Genomic DNA, 9,333 nt, shown 5'->3' with positions numbered 1-9,333 from the left:
GACTGAGGTTTAAAAGTTGTTGATCTTGATTGATATCTGTTTATAGGTATGATATGCTTGAGGGCAATTTTTTTTCCTGAAAAGAGAGGGGGTTCTTTGTTGCTTTGTATGACCTGAGTGCAATTGGGAACACATATGGTTCAGTCTCCGAGCAATGTTGTCTTCACAAGCAGTGTGTGGCAGAAAAACATAATTGACAGCAATTTATATCTGTACTTAGTCTCTTGGAGGAAAAGAAAAGCCAAAAGGGGGAGGACATTAATGCTAGCAAAGCTTAAAAGAGCATCTTCTTGCAGTTCAATTCAGTCGCTCAGTCGTGTCCAACTCTTTGTGACCCCACAGACTGCAGCACACCAGGCTTCCCTGTACATCACCAACTCCAGGAGCTTGCTCAAACTCATGTCCATTGAGTCGGTGATGCCATCCAACCATCTCATCCTCTGTCGTCCCCTTCTCCTGCCTTCAATCTTTCCCAGCATCAGGGTCTTTTCCAGTGAGTCAGTTCTTCGCATCAGGTGGCCAAAGTATTGAAGTCTCAGCTTCAGCATCAGTCCTTCCAATGAACTATTCAGGACTGATTTCTTTTAGGATGGACTGGTTGGATCTCCTTGCAGTCCAAGGGACTCTCAAGAGTCTTCTCCAGCACCACAGTTCAAAAGCATCAATTCTTTGGTGATCAGCTTTCTTTATGGTCCAACTCTCACATCCATACATGACTACTGGAAAAACCATAGCTTTGACTAGGACCTTTGTTGGCAAAGTAACGTCTCTGCTTTTTAATATGCTGTCCAGGTTGGTCATAACTTTCCTTCCAAGGAGTAAGCGTCTTTTAATTTCATGGCTGCAATCTCCATCTGCAGTGATTTTGGAGCCCAAAAATATAGTCTGTCACTGTTTCCACTGTTTCCCCATCTATTTGCCATGAAGTGATGGGACTGGATGCCATGATCTTAGTTTTCTGAATGTTGAGCTTTAAGCCACCTTTTTCACTCTTTCACTTTCATCAAGAGGCTCTTTAGTTCTTCGCTTTCTGCCATAAGGGTGGTGTCATCTGCCTATCTGAGGTTATTGGTATTTCTCCCTGCAATCTTGATTCCAGCTTGTGCTTCATCCAGCCCAGCATTTCGCATGATGTTCTCTGCATATAAGTTAAATAAGCAGGGTCACAATATACAACCTTGACATACTCCTTTCCTTATTTTGAACTAGTCTGTTGTTCCATGTCCAGTTCTAACTTTTGCTTCCTGACCTGCATACAGATTTCTCAGGAGGCAGGTAAGGTAGTATGGTATTCCCATCTCTTTCAGAATTTTCCACAGTTTGTTGTGACCCACACAGTATTTGGGTGCATCTTCTTTAGATATCTTTATTGTTCTCAGTCTTTATATAATGCCTTGTAGCAGCATTCCTAAGAACTCTCTGGAAGTGGCTTATGAAAATATAAAATGTTCTCTTCCCATTTTCTCTATAGTCTTTGAAAACTTCCGTGGAACAAAAAGACATGGCTTTTTGGTCTCTTGACTATGAGTCTCCAGTCAAGTATGAGCTAAAGATCTCTTTCTTGTCCTGTCATCTAAACTCTCCTCTCATCACTGTGATATTCACTTACTCCTTCTTTCCCATCCCTATGTTCATGCACAGTGATGTCTTCCTAAAACTAGTGCTCCCAGCATCTGACTCTCTGTGATACATTTGGGCTTCTGGGGCGGGTAATCTGTCTTTATTTCTCTAAAAATCATTTCATTTCCCAGATGTCACCCTCAATAGGAGAAACTTGACACTTAACTCCCAAGTAAGATTCCTTCTTTAGAAATAGGGGGAAAGTGGAAAGGGCTGAAATATTCATGTATATATATACACATATATAGCCTTATGTGATTTTGGATTATGTAAATATGAAATAATGTGATTAAAAACATACTTACAATATTTCATTTCTAGGACAAAATTTGAAATAATTTGGACCTCCCCAAATGAGAAAAAAAATATCACACATGTTTAAAGCTGGTGAACTGAGTGAATTGGAAACTATGCTACTGCTGTGGTAGCTGATAAACAGAACTACATGATGCTATTCTTTGTCAGTCCTAGAGGAAAGTTATTCTTGAATTATAGAAGTTTTAATTATGAAAGATACTCTGGAAAATACCCTAGTATACTTATAGATAGAATACTTCAATATTCTATCCTCTTGTGGCTTGCTTTTGTGTCTGAGGTACAGCAGAGGGGACTGGGGAAAGCTAAAAGGAGAGTCACATTTTGAATCTTCACGAGAAAGGGGAGAATCAGACACTGGATGCGCTGCTTCAAGGTCCGTGTGACAATGGGGATCACTGTGAAAGGACAAGAGCCAGTGTCCCCATTTCTCTGTGGCACCCAGGACCACAATGACATTTTCAAAACTGGCAGCTCTGGGACCAGGAGGGGACGCGGGCAAGGATGTTCCAAGATGTCCATCAGCCATGTCAGCTTTGAGTCTCTCCCTAGTGGCTGCATTAGGAAAGACATCGATGCAAAGAATGTGTGTTAGTCACTCAATCGTCTCTTGAACTCTTTTTGATTCTACGGACTGAAGCCTGCCAGGTTCCTCTGACCATGGGATTCTCCAGGTGAGAATACTGGAGTGGGTAGCCATTCCCTTCTCCAGGAGAAGGGACTGTGAAGATGGTAGGTGCTGACTGACAAGCCAGTCCATGGGCACAGGTGAGGCATCTTTTGAAGGCTTTTGTTGATACTTTGGGGTGGGAGGATGTTTTTGAGGGTCTGTGTGAGCAGGAAGAGTTAAATGAAAGAACTCTGAGATGCTGGTGATAATCACCCTGAATTTATGGACAGGCTACTTTGACCTTGGAATTCTCATGCTACCTGTCCACACCGGTATGGCTCCTTCTTCTCTTGTTGGGCGTCAGCTATTTTACTTAACTCTCTCAACCTCTGATTCCTTCCTTGTAGAATGGAGGCAAAGAATCAAACTAAAGAGATTTTTGTGAGAATTCGGCATTGCCATGGAGATGGAATGGGCGAGAAGGAGTGGGCTGCAGCGCGGAGCAGACCCTACTTCTCGACTGGCTGCTGCAGTCCCCGCATGATCGCAGGGCAGGTAACCAGATGAATTCAGGCCCAGCAGCTCCAGGACAGGGAAAGGAGGCTGGTGTTTCTCCAGAGACCCAGCACGGCCCATTCCTCTCTGTGACAAGGGATCAGTGCTATGGAAACTGGAGCTGCGGGCAGTGGGGATAGTGGCTCCCTGGTCATGACCAGTCTTCTCTCACCCGGAGACCCTCGCCCAAAGTTGCTACCTAAGTGAACTTACCCTCCCGCTTATGCGAAAGTGTGTTCCATGGACACAGCCTAGCAGGAAGATGCAGCCTTTTATGTCTCACTGGCTGCTGACCCACCAGTCGGATGACAGCATCCCCTACGGGCTTTCCTGTTTCAGTTCCGGCAGCCCTCTCATCGTCAGGAGCAGCCTGCACATCTGCAGCAGGGTGGCCGCCAACAGCAAGCTCATGCTCTCCAGCAACCACATCAGCACAGTCCTCAGCCTCTCAGGGGAGACGGTGAGCACCTTATCTGAGGACATCCACTACGTGCAGGTGCCTGTGGCCGACACACCCGCTTCGCAGCTCTGTGGCTTCGACCCCACAGCAGACCACATCACAAGGTGGAGAGGCAGCAGGGCCGCACCCTGTTGCAGTGTGCTGCTGGCTGAGCCACTCTGCCACCTTCTGCCTTGCCTCTCTCATGAAGTACCAGGCCATGTCCCTGCTGGACGCCCACACGTGGACTGAGTCCTGCTGGCTCATCCTCCAGCCCAAAAATGGCTTTTGGGAACAGCTCACCTACTATGAGTTCCAGCTGTTTGGCAAGAACACCATGACACGGTCAGTTCCCCCATGGACATGATCCCTGACGTCTAGGAGAAGGAGGTCTGTCTGATGATTCCACTGTGAGCCATTCTGCCAGCCCTGGGGTCAGAAGTAGAGATCTGCCGCTGATCCTCCACCAAGATCTCTGCTTAAACATTTTTCTTTTGTCGATGACAGAAAAACCAGATGATGCCTTTTGTAAGGGCATCGAGAAAGGAAGAGTGCTATAGCTCTTAATCTTATCATTCATATTTTTAAAGATTCAGCTTACTAAATGTAAGATAGTGAAGATAAGTTTCCAACCCAGTGAGTGACAGATGCTGAGCCATGTGGTGCCCAGGTCAAGTGGACCAGCGCCCAATGCATGTGGCGAACCTGGAATCCTGCAGTCCTCCCCACAGCCAACTAACCCAGGAATGAGTCTACCACAATCCCGTCTCATTCTTTTGAACCTGAAGCCAGGCTTAAGCATCATGGCGCCTCTTATGCTTCTCACAGTAAGTGCCACCCTCTTGGGTAAGTAGACTTCAAGCAGTGCTCCAGAAGCCCTGGGGGGCCCCAAGCCAACCCTGCATCCACCTTCAGCCACCAGGGCCCAACTCTGGTTTTCTAGATTGTACTTACACATAAGATAGTTTTCAAAGGAAGCATTCAGTTGTATAAAATTAAAAAAAAAAAAATATATATATATATATATTTTTTTTTGAGCACCGCTGTACATGGCAAACTCTCCTCCAGCTTTTGACGAAAGATGGCATTGGTCTCTGTCTCAGGGCATGTGTGGAGAGCAGGTCTGACGTTGGGCCTCAGAGGTTCCTTGCACAGGCCTCGGCCCAGAAGGCTGGAGCTATGGACTGGCCTGGCTGGCCACGAGGGTCCACAGGGGCGTATGCCTGAGGGATGAATGAGTGGGCCCTATCAATAGACACTGAAATCCAGAGTTGTTCCAACCCCCCAGTTGTGCAAGGATCTGGGTCACAACCATCTATTCTAACCCATAGGTTTTCAAACAAAAGCAAAACTGCCATGTATGGGTTCAGAACCCAATGGAGGCCAAATATATCTTCTCTCCAAACCCACCCCTCTGCCACTTCCACGAAGTGCCTACCCATGGGTGTCATTTTAGGATCAAGGGAGACTGATCTTACTTTCTCCATGAATAAACAGACCCACAAATGCCAGGGCGAGTGTGGGGAGGCCCCCACAAAGCAGAAGAAACCTATCTGGAAGAAACCCAGGTGGAAAATTTCTTTGAAAGCATTTTTCTTAAAGAGAAGTTTATTTGGGTATGTTTTGTTTCAGTTTCTAAAGTGTTTCAGTTAACATACCATGAAATGAACTTTCTTCTACATAAAGTTCTCCGTGTTTTAGCACATTTGTGTAACTACCTCCACAATCAGGAAACAGAGCAACTATGTCACCCCCAAAATTCCCTTATGCTACCCCTTTGCCCCACCCCAACCTCTGGCAAACAACTCTCTGTTCTCCATCCCTATAGATTTGCCTTTCCCCCTTGTGGCTGTTTAGTTGCTCAGTCGTGTCTGACTTTTTGTGACTTTTGGACTGCAGCGTGCCAGGCTTCCCTGTCCTTCACCACCTCCTGGAGCTTGCTCAAATTCACGTCCACAGAGTCAGTGATGCCATCCACCCATCTCGTCCTCTGTTGCCCCCTTCTCCTCCTGCTTTCAATCTTTCCCAGCATCAGGGTCTTTTCCAATGAGTCAGTTCTTCACATTGGGTGGCCAGAGTATTAGAATTTCAGCTTCAGCTCAGTCCTTCCAATGAACATTCAGGACTGATCTCCTTTAGGATGGACTGGTTGGATCTCCTTGAAGTCCAAGGGACTCTCAAGAGTATTCTCCAACACCACAGTTCAAAAGCATCAATTCTTCAGCTCTCAACCTTCTTTATGGTCCAACTCTCACATTCATACATGACTACTGAAAACATCATAGCTTTGACTATATGGACCTTTGTTGGAAAAGTGATGTCTCTGCTTTTTAATATGCTGTCTAGATCTGTCATAACTTTTCCTCCAAGGAGCAAGCATCTTTTAATTTCACGGCTGTAGTCACCATCTGCAGTGATTTTGGAGCCTAAGAAAATAGTCTATCACTGTTTGCATTTTCCCCCTATCTGTTTGCCGTGAAATGATGGGGCTAGATGCCATGATCTTAGTTTTTTGAATGTTGAGTTTTAAGCCAGACTTTTCACTCTTTTTCACCCTCATCAAGAGGCAGTCTTGATTCCAATTTGTGCTTCATCCAGCCTGGCATTTCGCATGATGTACTCTGCATATTAGTTAAATAAGCGGGGTGACAACATACAACCTTAACATACTCCTTTCCCAGTTTGGAACCAGTCTGTTGTTCCATGTCTGGTTCTAACTGTTGCTTCTTGACCTGCATACAGGTTTCTCAGCAAGCAGATAAGGTGGTCTGGTATTCTCATTTCTTTTAGACTTTTCCACAGTTTGTTGTGATTCACACACTCAAAGCCTTCAGTGTAGTCAGTGAAGCAGAAGTAGATGTTTTTCTGGAATTCCCTTGATTTTTCGATGATCCAGTAGATGTTGGCAATTTGATCTCTGCTTCCTCTGCTTTTCCAGGTCACATATATAGACCAACATAGAGGATATAACCTCTGGCTTCTTTGAGTATGTCTGAGATTCACACATGTTGCTTTTATGGACATGTTGTATTCCATCGAATGGACCTGCTGCAGTTTGTTTTACAGTCACCCGTTGAAAGATATCTGGGTTATTTCCAGTTTTTGGTGATTTTGAATAAAACTGCGACAGATTAAATTAAAGGGGGGTATTTTTATGAGAATTCAGTAAGTTGATACAGGGAGGGTTCCGCCTGGTGCCTAGCATCCACTGTCAGTGCTCAATGAGCTCTTCGTGTGGTCATCACATGCACAGACTCTTTGTAAGAGTCTGAAACCTACTCTCATTTCTATAGAACCCTTGGAGTTGCTAGCATAGCTCGCTGACTGGACTACCTTGATATCATTGGTAATGACTGGGTCTTGGATCCCTCTTAATCTTTAGTGATTGATCTGGCAAGAGGACAGAGCTCATGATTTCTTTTTAATCTCAGGCCCTCTGTAAAGAGAACTTCCATCACAGTTGACATTTTCTAGTTTTCTGCCACGTCTTCTGAGAAAAGAGTAACTTCTTACTCAGGGGAGATGGTATTTTATCAGGCAAGTTCAAGCCGTTCTTAGAGAGGAGAAAACACCTGTGTGTTCTTGATCACTGACCTTTGGTGAAAATTACTGGTTTGCTTTTTTCTTTATTAAATGGCAGAAAATTCTATAAGAGCAATTAATGGAAATGCTGAATTCAAACTATATTAATGCCTATTTTTGTGTCTCTATTATGTCAGGATGGCAGGTCAAATGAATCTTTGAAAGTATGACTAGGGATTTCCATGGAAACCAGGTAGGAATAAGGGAGGAAACCCAGCTCTGGGTCACTGGTACTTTTCTCCCACTCACTGGGGACCCTAGAGAATCTGTCTGTGCTTGCTGTGTCTCTTAGGTACACAAGTCTCAAGCTCCAAATGCCTCTTGCAGCTCAAGGTGGTGCCAATTGAAGTTGGGGTGACTGCTCATAGCGAACTAATCCCAGTGAGTAATGATAAACTGGATTATACTTTTCGGTCCATGAAATGTTTTCAGTTACATTATTTTATGTAGTCATGTTATCACTCTAAGTTATCTCCATTCTAAAGGTGAGGAAGCAGGTTTTGAGACGTGAGGGCATTTGCTCGAGTAAAGAGGCACAGCCAGAATTTGTACCATCCAACTCTAAGAACAGTGGCCATTTTTCTGGGCAACAGTAGGTGCCAGAACCTCCTTCCTGGGTCTTCCCTATCCACTCTGGCAGGTTGGGTGGTTGGAGAGAGTAGGGCTTTACCTCTGTCCTCATCGGAAGCTGTGATGGAGAATGGGACACAGCTTTACATATTTCCATGAAAGGCTCAGGGGCCAGCATGGGAGACCAAAATACTTTGTGGGGGAAAATGCACATTGCCTTTCTTCCATGGTTCCTAATTTTTTGCCTGTTGGAGTGTGGGAAGTGTTAGTTGCTAAGTTGTGTCATTTTCTTTATAACTCCCAGGCTCCTCTGTCCATGGAATCCTCTTAGAAAGAATACTGGAGTGGGTTGCTATTTCCTTCTCCAGGGGATCTTCCCAACCCAGGGATCGAACCCAGGTCTTCTGCATTACAGGCAGATTCTTTACCAGCTGAGCCATAAGGGAAGCCACTGGAGTGTGTAGGTCCTCATCAGTTGCAATCATGAAAGACACTCTCTTATTGCATCTATTAACACAATCCTTCTACAGTTTTCTTCAATTACACTAATTATTTCCTGTTATGAGTTTATTCTCTTCTGAGATTTTTCCTCAAGAAGCTTCTGCAATTTTTGTCTCAGTTATTATATTATTATAAGAATTGACCCTCCAGTGGCACAATAGAATGGCTGGGGGTTGTGTTATTTTGACCTCTCTCATGAAGCATCTTCTAATTTTTGTTGAGGATGAGAGAACTGGTTGCTGCTTGGAACTGGATGTACTGCATGGGTATCCTGTATCTTAAAAAAAAAAAATTGAGAAACACTGAGTTAAACAAAGTTAAACCAGTTATATTCCTGGTCAAATGACTATTACATTTTAAAAGGAATGTAGAGGGGAGGCACTGGGAACAGGAGAGGTGGGATGTGCAAAGGCTTGCGGGTTAACAGACGGGTATAAATATGCACTTAAGGATGCCAGTGGACTTATGGAGCTGGAGTGGGATGCCCAAGTGGAGGAGGGCAGGCAAGGGGGCCATTAAGTGGAGGAGTTTACAGGCTGAGGACTTTAGTGTATATAATTAGGAAGTTTAATTTTATTCAAGAGGTAATGGAGAGTTATTCTGGGCTCCTTAGAATGGGAGTGACCTAATCCAAATAAAAGCCGAAAAAAGTATTCATGTTGCTATGTGTAGGATGCATGGGAATAAAGACAAGAAACTAAGAAGCCAGAAAGGAGGCAGCTGATGCACTGCAGATCTAAGGTAGCCATTGAATATCAGAGATTATGGTGGGAATGAAAAGGAAGCAGGAGAGCCAGGAAAGTCTCCAGAGAAAAAAATGCTTAGCTGAAGGCTTGAAGTAGAAAGGAAAGAAGGGAGATACTTTGAAAGTTGGAAAATAAATGCAGTGTTATTTTATCATAATTAACCATGTTACAGTTTTGCTTCAGTTCAGTCGCTCAGTCGTGTCCGACTCTCTGCGACCCCATGAATCACAGCACGCCAGGCCTCCCTGTCCATCACCAACTCCCAGAGTTCACTCAAACCCACCTCCATCGAGTCGGTGATGCCATCCAGCCATCTCATTCTCTGTCGTCCCCTTCTCCTCCTGCCCCCAATCCCTCCCAGCATCAGTCTTTTCCAGTGAGTCAACACTTCGCAT

General features: G+C 44.6%; 1 pseudogene; it reads left to right on the top strand.

Moving 5' to 3' along the window:
- Nucleotides 1-3,405: 3,405 nt before the first annotated feature.
- LOC129535174 (dual specificity protein phosphatase 18-like) lies at nt 3,406-3,953 on the top strand (annotated as a pseudogene).
- The last annotated feature ends 5,380 nt before the right edge of the window (nt 3,954-9,333 follow it).

This window comes from Moschus berezovskii, chromosome X (assembly GCF_049115385.1).
Source record: "Moschus berezovskii isolate FMDL1 chromosome X, NW_MosBer_1.0, whole genome shotgun sequence".
NCBI lineage: Eukaryota > Metazoa > Chordata > Mammalia > Artiodactyla > Moschidae > Moschus > Moschus berezovskii.
This window is presented reverse-complemented; position numbering and strand designations above follow the sequence as displayed.